The following is a 12,093-nucleotide window of genomic DNA, read 5'->3' on the forward strand; positions in this document are numbered from 1 at the left end:
ACCAGATTCCCAGTACAGCAGCCAAAATTCTTGCTTAAGTATTTCTGCTGGATCTTCCCAGATGCACCCCTTGGAGTGCAGAGCTGTGTGTTGGGAATAGAAAACGTTCACATTCCCAGCTTAAGGTCCTATCTTTCCTTTCCCTCCATGGATTTTATTAGGGACCAAGCTTCAAGATACAAGCACCCATGCGTTTCTTGGTGAATGAAGTCCATAGAATGAACTGGAACCAAAGCCAAGGAGTTATGGTTGTTCAGTCAGCACTAATTATAAAGCACCTACAACGTGTGACTGCTATTTGCAGTAACCTGCCAAGCAAGAAAAACTTTTGCTTGAGCTGCATGTAAATGTAGCAGTGCGAGTAGGGCACTGCAAGTCATTAAGTTCTTTGCTCAGAGGCTAAAAGGAAGCCTGGAAAGTATTTTTATTTTCAGATAAATCTATAATGGGAATGTCTTTCTGAAACAAACTCTTCCTCCCAAAGGTCAAGCAACGTAAGCTGAGAGACCTAATTACATGTGTGTAAACCATCAAAAAAACCCTTCCACAGGTCTATACCCATAGGATTTTCAGTTTTCTTGGAAGTAAGTGATGACTTTAAGGTAGAGTAGATATAAAGTTCCATGACGAACAGAAAAATTGCTGAAACTACTCTCTTGTACCATACGTACACTGTCTAGGTGCCATGTAGTCTAGGACAATGGCAATCACATCACTTCCCCCAGTTCTGGGATAATGACACAGCCTGGCAGTCTGGAAGCAGGATGCTGGACACCTCAGCAGGTCCCATAATTCAGAAACATGGAAATATTAACTAAATTGTTTCCTCAGCTTTTTCGGTGGAGCCAATTTGACAGATGTGTATGTGCACAGACAGATACATTTATTTTTTATCCCAAAGCTATGTTTGACAAATAAATCATTTGCAAAAAGCTAAAGTCAAATATTAGTACCTCACTAAAGCAAGAAACTCATCAGGTGCATATTCTGCTCCTATAATGAGGTAAGTAGTTCGACTGGGGGAATCATACATAACTGGTTATGAAGGCCAGTTATATTAATATTGGTCTCTTTAGCAGTAGAACTTTGTTCTTCTGCATAAAAGCTGTATAGTAGCTGGCAAAAATCCAGCATATTTATAAGCAAGGTCCCACATACGAAGTTTAGTTTAGCTTACCAGAAAGGGTCAGTTCCATGGATTGTAAATATCTGTAGTAACAGCTTCTTTTTCTTCAATGAAACATGCAGATGAATAACACAGAAATATCCATATTTGTTGTGGTACTTATTTACTCTTTTATTTTAAGGTTCAATAGAAACTTTATTTGTCTTCCAATTAGTTTCTTATGTAGAATAGGATTTAAACAGGAATTTTAGGATTTGGGTTGAACTGCCATTTTCAGTATCCTGGAAGTGGTGTAAAGACATTTAGGTCATGCAAGACCACAGTATTGCTCCCAAGCTAGCAGCTTATTGGCATAAACTGGAATACTTCAGGCATTTTGGTAATTGTTTCAGGCTGCCTGCAGAATTCAGACTTTGTAAGGTTCTCAGTATTTACAGCTAGGAAGAAAAATCTTAGGAGGTAAAGCTTTGTCTAGTTAATTTTCCAGCTCCAGCAGCAGCATTTTGGTGTAGATGCATACAGCTTGCACTGGTGCTGTTCACTCTGCCTTTTCTCTACAGGAATTCTGCACAAAGTGCTGTCTTCTGCTGCCTGCCAACTATGAAATACGTGTGTGCTCTATTTATAGGTAAACTTCCTGTGACCCATGGAAAGACATTCTTTCATTTCCCCTTACTTTTTTGCCTGTTCAAAGTCCCAAGAAAGCTATTTCACTTTCCAGCTGTTACTGCTTTTTTCCAACCCATTATACAGATATGCATTAGATGGAGATTTTTTTTTCTATGTGATCACTGACATACCTGCACAAGATTGTATCGGTTAGTTCAGAACACTTGCTGTCCTGAAAATATCCCATACATTTTCAGTAAGTTGATAACTTCATTTTTGTGAGCATATCCCTTTACCCATAAAACAGCACAGTATATTTAGCTTGTGAAGAGATACTGAAAACTGAAAAAGAAATAAAGGCAGGAAAAAATAATATTTCTAAGGAAAATGTTCTAGGTTTTCAGATATTTATTTTTTTTTTAATTAATTGTGCCTTTCTGTTTTCCCAGGTAATACAATCATCTTGCCTGGCTTTAAATTTTTCTCCATGTATCATCATCTCTCTACTCCTAGTATTTTTGTTTTCCCGCAATGAAAAGCAGCAGACTTCCAACTTCAGACATCTCAAGCATATATTTTCCTCCACACAGAAAGTGGTAGTATAAAGCCCCTGGCAAAATATTCTCAGCATCCTAGCAATAATTTAACACGCAACACAAGCTTTATGACAGTCAAAGTTACCAAAAGACAGAAGACTATGATTTTGTCTGTGCCCAGACTGTATTGGTTGCATTCATTTGCACGCAGTTGTCTACCTCTGAGATACCTTTGCAGTGAACAGGGAGAGGTGGATGATCCGCATGGTAAGGTTGCCCAGCCTACTTGTTCCCTCTTTCTAAAAAAGAGATGAGCCACAAGTCAGAAGTGTCAATATTCCTTATTTCACTAAAAAGTAAACTAAAGGAAACTAGTTCAGAAATAATGTTTAAAGTTAGGAGAGGTTGGTCCTAGCCCGGTGAATGTCAGAAATTTGCATATTTGTATGCATTTTCCAGAACTACCAAAGCATTTTGTTAGCTGATTTGATATTCTTTGAAGGCTGATTTTAGGGAACACTAAGGACTCTCAACTGCTGTCAGTGATGGGTCATATTATGAACCTGCTCAATGTTTGGCTGAGACATTGGCAGAAAGGCCTTTGAGATATTTTTTTGGCAAACTTCTCCAGAACCACCAAAATCTTGAATTACCAACTTGCTTTTGGAATTCCAAGAAACTAGCAATAGTGTATGCCTTATGCTCATAACAAATACAAATCCAGGATTCAATTTCTTGGACTGTTTTTGAGTTTATTTTTTGAACATTTGAATCCTTTTTATGGGGCAAGCACATCTGGAGTTTGGGACATCAGAGGGACAATGTGTTAGTGCAGGTATGTACATATAAACCTCAGAACATTAAAACAGTGGCAACATAACCAGAAGATTTGAGAATAATCTAGAATTCTGAAGACAAAAAGAAAAAAGTGAGCCTCTTCTGCTGAAATTACCTGTTACATCTAGCAGATGTACACAGTTGTAACTAGTCTTCTAGGAAGAAAAGTAAAAATTCACTATCTTTCCTACCCAAATATCATGTGAATTCTAGAACAGCAGTATCCACACAGGTTAGCAGCAGCAGTCTGTAGCTTCAAGTACAATTTCAGAGAGCTTAGGACTGAAAATTGCAATAAATTCCTTAACACCCAGATACTTCTATTAAAAATTGTTATCACATTTCCAAATTCAGAAAAATGTTCTCTACTTACACTGATTTCCCAGCCATACAGAACACTACAATTCTGGAAAAGGTGTTATAAGGTCAATTTGGGTTATTTTGTTTGGTTTCACTATGCTGTTTACTTCAAAAGATATTAAAGTGCCTGCAAAACTTTTTGTCTTTATCCCCTACAGTAGTTTACTTGATAGATAATAGCAATAAATGTTTATTGGAAGCTTATTGTACTAAAAATAATTTTTCAAAACCAGGACATCTGTGAAGGTCAAACAAGCCTAAAAATAGGGGGATTTGTATAAGGCAAGTAGTACATGGCCCATTCCACTAACATAAGCAGACAACTTTCCCTCCTTCCCATCCTCCAAAAAATCCAGACTCTTCAGATCTTCAGGTACTAACGTAGGCCCATATTAGTTCTGGCATATGGCCTACTTTTAAGATATTGTTAACGACATCTGCCTCCATGTAGAATGTCACCTATTCTAAATAATAGCCTACAGAGGTTTGGACTTTAGTGGCAGCCTCAGATGCTCCCATTGCAGTCCCTTATTTTCTTTCCCACTGTCTTTGTTTTTCACAGAACACCCCATATATTGAGTATTTCAGATACTTTTATTTCCCCTATGCAAGGCTATTATACTGTTTCAGTGAGCATGGTCTAACCCTTACTTGTCTCCACATGTCTTCCATGCTAGAAAGATAGTCAGACTGCATCCTACTGAGTTTATTAAGCCCAAATTTAACTCCCATGTTTAATTTGATGATTATTCGACATATTATAGGTGTTATTGACATATTTACCTGATGGTTCTCTCCTGCCTTGCCTAAAATTCATTTTTTTTAAAGCTCCAAAGACTGAAGAGCTGATCAAGGAGTCCCTGCGTATCAGAACAAGGAACTTCTTACACACATGAGTTTTGTTGCACTGCTTCATTCTGGGGATTTTTTGATACCAGAACATGACAGAAGTTTTGTTTCCTTGGAAATAAAACTGAAACACTGATACGTCTCACAGGAGAAAAACACCAATGTATTTGTTTGGAGTATGTTGAAGCACCACTCTGATACTACTTTGCAAAAAAATTCTTTGGCTCTAGCTCAGTTCAAACTTTCCCAGAACCAAGAGCTCAGGACACCTTCCTGGTTTTCTGCAGAATAATTTTACAGCTTTTGTCAGAAAATCTTCCAATTTGTTAAATATTTTATGGAAACAGATACACTCATTAACCTAATGTTAAGTATTTTGGATGTCTTTTCCCATAATTAGGCTTTATTGGTGTGTTTCCTGCACTTTGCCTTGGTTTTGTGTGCTCTGTCTGTGTGAGATTACATGGATTTTTCCTTAACTTGAAAAATCTTATCTTTTGTTGATGGGAGTGACCTCACTATTTTTAGAGCACAATGCAAGACCCATCTTTTCACATGAGCCTTTCCTCAGTAACAAAGAATGACATCATGTCCCAGGGATACTTTTAAGAAAATACTCAGCCCTTTGGTAATTTAATCTTTGATATCTAGTTAAAACAGGGAAATAGAAATCTTTTACAAGATGTATCTGCACAAGCAACTTTTGCTTATAGCCATAGTAATTTGGATTTGCCTAGCCAAGGGGCTGACAGCAATAAAACTACAGCAGTTTAGGTTTCAGCAATCAAGTATACAGCAGGCTCCCAGATGGGATTATATAGTTACTGAGACTTCTCTAGACTACACACATCAACACCATGTCTAGATGACTGTAACTGTACCCCTTGATTACCATGCAGCCAAACAACTGTTTTCAGCCACAGGGGCTCAAGAAAGCTTTCACCCAGAGTGGTGGAGGGTTGCACAGCCAGCACTGCTGCACCTCTAATCCACTCAGAGGTTGCTGAAAGCACACCGCACTTCTGCTCAGAGATCTCCAAGAATGTAAGGTTCTGGTCCTAACTTTCAAGGCCAATCCTCTTCAGACTGATTCAGCTGCATAAAACAGAAGCATGAACCATCTTTATGGAAACCATCAGACACCCTCAGGCACGTCTGTCACTGCAAGACTGATGATTATTTTTACCCCTAATCCCTGCTAACATCATAATGAAAGTAGCATTCCCTTACAATCCCAAATAAAGAGATTGCATATGCACCATGAAATCCAGTGCAACTTTGACTTTAGTAGTAAAGAATGCAGAGGGCACTCAGATACTGCAGTGTCAGGAGTACAAAACCCCTGAAGTTAGATAAATACAGTAGTTAGTCATGTACCTTCTCGTGTGGGAGATCAAGCATCTAATTGATGTGAGTTAACATTTAAGAGTCTTCAGACAAAAATATGTTGGTAAGAGGTTTTATTCACAGAGAAGGGGAGTCTGAAATTGTTTTGCTACATGAAGTGGAATCTTCTTACTATGGAGAAGGTTAAAAAACAAGGAAAACATTCCTGTCCAACTGATTTGTGGGAAACTGACACGCCTTCATCGTGGGCACTCTCTGGGAAATTTGGCTGACCTCAGCTGTCATGAAAGGATCTAAATCTGGGGCAGATAAAGAAATGCAGAGTGGGAAATATTCTACTGGCTGGGGGCAACAGGCATTTGTGAAGTGCCGCATACATTTATTATGACAACAAAGCCTTATTGATGCCCTTTCTTTATTATATAAGAGAACAGCCATTTTCACCACACATCTGTTTCCCACGTGGGGCAAGTGACTTACCTCCTTAACTTCAAATATTCAAAAATACACACAGCAAAAGCCTTTGCTCTGTAAGCAAAGAAGCTTATAAGCTATCATTTCTGAACAGTGGTTAGTATGCAATGGATTCTCCCACTCACGAGCTACAAATACACTGCATATCGTCAAAAGCTTTTAATAATTTTGTCATCTAATTCTTTCTGAAATGTTTTTAGATTTGTGCAATATGTTCAGCTGTGAAAGTGGCATGTGTTCAATGTTAACAATAGACTCTAAGCTATGAATCACCAGAAGAAGAAAAAAAAAAATAGATCACTAGAATAATGTTTAGTCATATGTGTTGGAATATATCAGAACAAGCAAACACAACCCTATCCTTCAGTGTTCTAGAGACTAAATCTCTCAATGCAAAATTCCTGAATTCAGTGAGAACTTCGCCAAAGGAAACTCTGCTTTCAAATTCAAAGTACTTTGAGACTGCAGTATTTTTGCAAACAAACAAGAATATACTTATGAAATCCTACTGCAGCATGTGGCAAAAAGATTTCTTCTCAGTCCTAATCACCTTATGATTTAGGGGGTTAGGGGGTGTGGAAGGAGAGGCTATGACCTATCATGTTGCATGTGATACTAAGGGTTCTGGGTTAGCTCCAATACAAGTCTTCAAAGTTTGCAAGTTTAGTGTAACAGTGCTTGAATAGTAGATGTCAGAGGTCTTATAAAAAGCTTTTCATGAACAAAGTTCTCATTACTGGGTGTCCTAGGGACAGCCAGCAGGAAAATCTGAGTACACAAACAAATCTCACGTCAGATCACTTCAGGGAGTTTGTACAGTAGTGCCCCTGCCAAGTCAGGATTTGCAGACCAGAACCTTCCTCCCTCCCCTCAAATCACTGAGCAAGGTCCGTTCTTGCCACTGAAGACACCTCAGTACTTGTTATATCCTCTTTTACAGTGAATCCAAAGAGCATTCACAAGTAGGCAGGAGAGCCAGGTTCAACTACTTCTCCTTGCTTGAGGGTTTTCAGACTTGCATGTCTATAAGGAAACACCCCAACTATTATTGACTGTTTTGCATTGGAAGTCTCTCCACTTCATCCTGTTTAAGCTGTTCTGCTGCACAGAAAAAGGATTCAAGATTTGTTTGACCAGAAAGAGAAAACAAGTGGCAGCATGATTCAATAGCCAGGTAATCATCACACTTACCAGAGGGGAAGAGTCCTAACTCCTAGGAATGTTTCAGGAATTTTATATCCTGACCTTTGAATAAGCTACAGGTACATGCAGAACAGCCCATATCCTGGTACCTAGGGCAGCACGACAGATGTGGGTTTGGACTCTTGCCAGAAGAGGATGGAACTGAAAATGGAAGCACCGCAACAGCCTCAAAATTTCACCCAATACTTGCAACGTCCCAACTTCTTCAAATTCCACATCCACAACACTGTTATTAATATCACTCTATAAGTAAAAAATTCCAGCTAGTTAGATCTATCATGTTTATTTCTGCAGCAGCTCTCCACTTCTTCAGTAATATTGACATTTCACCAGCTATAAGAATCTATCAGTCAGTTATGGAAAGGGATAGCAGGAGCTGAGCACAAAACACCAACATGTCACTGCACAAACTACCAAGAATTTTAGATCCTCTTAATGTAATTTTCTTATTTTTAAATAAACATAGTTTAACAACAGTTTTAATAGCTATGTTTAGAGCTCCTCTTCCCCTGCAGAACATGTGCCACCCCACACTGATCTTAGTACTTTCCCCTGTTTCAGACAGAACAGATGCTGTTGGAGAGGATAGCCTTGAGAAGGCAGCAGAAATGAAAGCACCAACATCACCGATAGCCCTAGCTGAAGTCCTAAACCTATATTCAACAGTGTGTCAAGTGAATATTGCTCTGAGTCTTTAGGGTGGATATTGGCAAGAACAGGCAGGTCCTAAGACTGCAAGCTGTATTGTTTCTTATGCGAAATCCAGAGATGTCAAACCTACTGGCCTCATTTGTCCATCTCCAGGCTCTAGCAAGTATATAAGCAAGTTTTTAAATAACTAAAAATCACTTCAGAGAAACAAAATTACCACTAAATTTCATGATTGGTTTCAAGCTCTAGTTCATGACTAGACCTTGAAAAAGAATTACTCAACATTCAAATCGTTCCATTTAAAAGTAGGATTTTGGATTAAACAAAACTAACAAACACAAGGAGGATGAAGCAACTAAGGCAAATTTAAGTGGAAGGACTCTTTTTTTCCTTTATGGAAAATCTGGGGGGAAAAGATATGACTTTACCTTAAAGCAAAAAAAAATTAGTAGAAAATGATTTTGTGTAGGCTTTCAGCCCTACTTCCCCCTTCACTTCCTTTACAGACACACAATCCTGGCAAGTTCATTGTAAAGTAAAGAGGCAATGTTTTCTGTTACGACTTTGGCAGGACATCAGTGGTTAGCAGTTGCCATGCAGGAACCTTACTGAAAAATTCCCTGTGAAACAGCAGCTTGTTTTTACTTTGAAACAAGCTGATGAAAGCAATTACACCACAGATGGGAAATTCTTCCGATGTTAGTATGCATAGCTGCAAGTGTTTGGTTTTAATAACCAAACAGTAGGATGGCTACAAGATAAATTGTCTAATCAACTTCCTGACTTCTACCTGTTGAGTGCTTCATTCCATATATAACAGTGTTCCAAAGCTTCTTGATCAAGTGATAAAGTAGCACCAGCCTTTACTTATTTAAATGCTGATAATATATTTCACAGTTAAACAACTGTTAACTCCTTGCACCCATTAGCTCATGGTTAGGTTTGTCTGCTCGTATACAGAAAGTCCTGTTGTTCCAAGTCACACTGGATTTGCATCTATTGATTCTTCTTCATGCAAATGAGCTTTTCCAGGGAACAGTGAGACATTTATGCCAGCGACTGATAGAAGTATGAGCTTCTCTACACCTAGAAATGCTGCTGTGAATAACTCTAAGAGCTAGTCTGAGCCAACAAATCCCATTACTTGGAGTACTTCAGAAGCTGAATTTCAGACCAACTTCATTGAAAATTGTTTTTTTCCCCTTCATTCTTTTTTAAGGTCAAACTTTGAACTGAGAGTCCTGTTCCAGAACATTAGCAGAGACTGCCTGCTGCGCAAAGACTGAAGAGTGCATTCCCACCAAATCTGGATGGCAGCCCAAATTCCTCAAAAACCCTGAAAGGCAGCCAGCCTTGTGAGGGAACACAAACCTCTCTGCTTCACTACCTGGCATGTTGAAACTCCAGTGGTTCTCATCCAGGACGTTCAGCAGATCCAACTAATAGAGCTGCAAACTTAAGTGCTAGAACTGCTGACTGCAGGGTTGGTAATACACTAGGGATGCTCCAGATCCATAACCTCCTGGCAGTCCAAATCCCCCATAACCTGCTTGATGGGATCAGGGATGGGTACACTGGCAGAACCACAGAAAGGATTCCTGCAGACTCCAGAGAAACACCATCCCTACACACATTTCCAGTTTCATAAACTCAGCAAGTGTGGATAAGATCAAATCTTTTTCTGACCAGCTTTAAATTGTTACTATAACCCTGTGACATCAAATATTTTGCATCACTTATGCTGCTTAGCACTGTTGATCTTGTCTTGCAGGAAACAGAATTGGCAGTACTCAAAGCAATAAATTAGACTAGCTCCTATCACGTATTTTTATTTTGTTGAGCCACTGTCCATATTTCAGAAAAGACCCAGTTCAAAATGGTTTTAAACATCAGTAGGCCAGTATATTGGGTTTGCATGGCAAGGTTTTGGTAGTGGTGGGATACAGGTGTGGCTTTTACCAGAAGCTGCTAGAAGCTTCTCCTTTGTGTAATGGAGCCAGTTCCAACTGGCTCAAGAGGCACCCACTGCTGGCCAATGCTGAGACAACCAGTGATGGTGGTAGCACCTCTGGGATAATGTATTTAAGAAAGGGGAAATAACTGCTGTGCAACAGCAGCCAGGAGAGAGGCTATGCAAGAGGAACTCCTCTGCAGACCCCCAGGTCAGTGCAGAAGGAGGGGTGCAGAGCTGCTCCAGGCTCGGCAGCAGAGATCCTCCTGCAGCCTGTGGTGAAGACCATGGTGAGGCAGGCTGTGCCCCTGCAGCCCATGGTGAAGACCATGGTGAAGACCATGGTGAGACAGGCTGTGCCCCTGCAGCCCATGGAGGTCCATGTTGGAGCAGATATTCACCTGCAGCCCATGGAGCACCCCACAGCAAGTGAATGCCCAAAGGCAGCTGTGACCCTGTGAGGAAGGCCATGCTGGAGCAGGTTCCTGGCAGGACCTGTGGTACCGTGGGGAGAGGAGTCCAGGCTGAAGCAGGTTTGCTGGCAGGACTTGTGACCCCGTGGGCAGGAACCCACACTGAAGCAGTCTGATCCTCAAGGACTGCACCCTGTGGAAGGGACCCACGCTGGAGCAGGGGAAAAGTGAGAGGGGGAAGGAAAAGCAGAAACAATGTCTGATGAACTGACTGCAACCCGCATTCCCCTACATTGCTCAGGGGGAGAAGGCAGAGAAATCAGGAGCGAAATTGAGCCTAGGAAGAAGGGAGAGGTGGGAGGAAGGTGTTTAAAGGTTTGGTTTTATTTCTTATTACCCTACTCTGATTTGATTGGTTATAAATTAAATTAATTTCCCCAAGTCAAGTCTATTTTGCCCCTGAGAGTAATTGGTGAGTGATCTCCCTGTTCTTATTTTAACCTGTGAGCATTTCATTATATTTTCTTCCTGTGTCCAATTGAGGAAGGGGTGATAAAGCAGCTTTTGTGGGCACCTGGTAGCTAGCCAGTGTCAGTGCACCACAGTCAGTTTCTTCTCATGCTTTTCTTTTTGAGTACCTGTAAGAGGTTTCAAGCTCACTGCCCCAGGCACTGAAGTTCTGGTTTTATGCAGAAAAAAAAAAAATATAATATAGGACATAGAATAAAAGTGACTGCTTTCCCTAGCCACTTCAGTGAGCTTGGAGGGGTGTAGCTTGTTGACTTTGCATATGTCATCATTTAACCCCAGCTGGCAGTGAAGCACCACACAGCTGTTTGCTTACTCCCCTGCTGGTGGGATGGGGGGGGGGGGAGAGAAAGAATCAGAAAGATGAAAGAAAACTCGTGGGTTGACATCAAGACAGTTTAATAATTGAAATAAGATTTTTTTAAAAAAGCAATAAAAGAAAAATAAATAAAACTCAATAAAAAGTGAAGCAAATGAAAATCAGTTGCTCACCACCCACTGACTGATGCCAAGCCTGTTCCTGAGCAGCAGCCCCCAGCCAGCTTTCCCACTGGTTTATATGCTGAGTATGATGTCATATGGTATGGAATATTCCTATGGCCATTTTGGGTCAGCTGTCCTGGCTGTGTCCCCTCCTAGCTTCTTGTGCACCCTGTGTTCCTCACTGGCAGGACAGCATATGAGAATCAGAAAAGGCTTTGACTAGTGTAAGCACTGCTCAGAAACAACTAAAACATCAGTTACCAACATTTTTCTTATTCTAGATCTGAAATACAGCACTGCACCACCAACTAGGAAGAAAATTATCTCTCCCTGCTGAAACCAGGAGAGCAAAAAAGCAAGCCAGAGGAGGAGCACCCACTTCAACAGCAGCCCTCTCACTTTCCAAGATCTCTTTTTCCACAGTAGAGCAGGTGCTGTCTTCTTTGGCTATATGAAAATGGAGAGGTACAGATTTTTATCCCTTTTTCAGTACATTTATGGGAGTCAAGTTTCAGTGAGAAAGGAGGTGTTTTTCACTGACACCAAGTAGTGCAAATAAGGGGAAAATAGCTACCAGGCTCTTTCACCCAGAGTCATTACGTCAGTGCCATACAGCAGTTAAGTGCACACAAAGAACCTGGAGTTGTTTTGGCATTGTTTGGTACGAGGGCTCTTGGGCTTAGAGCAGATTGCTTGATCTAGCACAGCAAGGAGAGGAATCCTTAC

At 40.4% G+C, this 12,093-nt stretch overlaps 1 long non-coding RNA gene across 1 annotated transcript in view; it reads right to left on the reverse strand.

The window, feature by feature from the left end:
• LOC308056962 overlaps nucleotides 1-12,093 on the reverse strand; it is a 46,600-nt gene that overhangs the window by 19,336 nt on the left and 15,171 nt on the right. The gene's annotated exons all lie outside the window — the stretch shown is intronic.

Source organism: Falco punctatus (assembly GCF_963210335.1).
Source record: "Falco punctatus genome assembly, chromosome: Z".
Classification (NCBI taxonomy): domain Eukaryota; kingdom Metazoa; phylum Chordata; class Aves; order Falconiformes; family Falconidae; genus Falco; species Falco punctatus.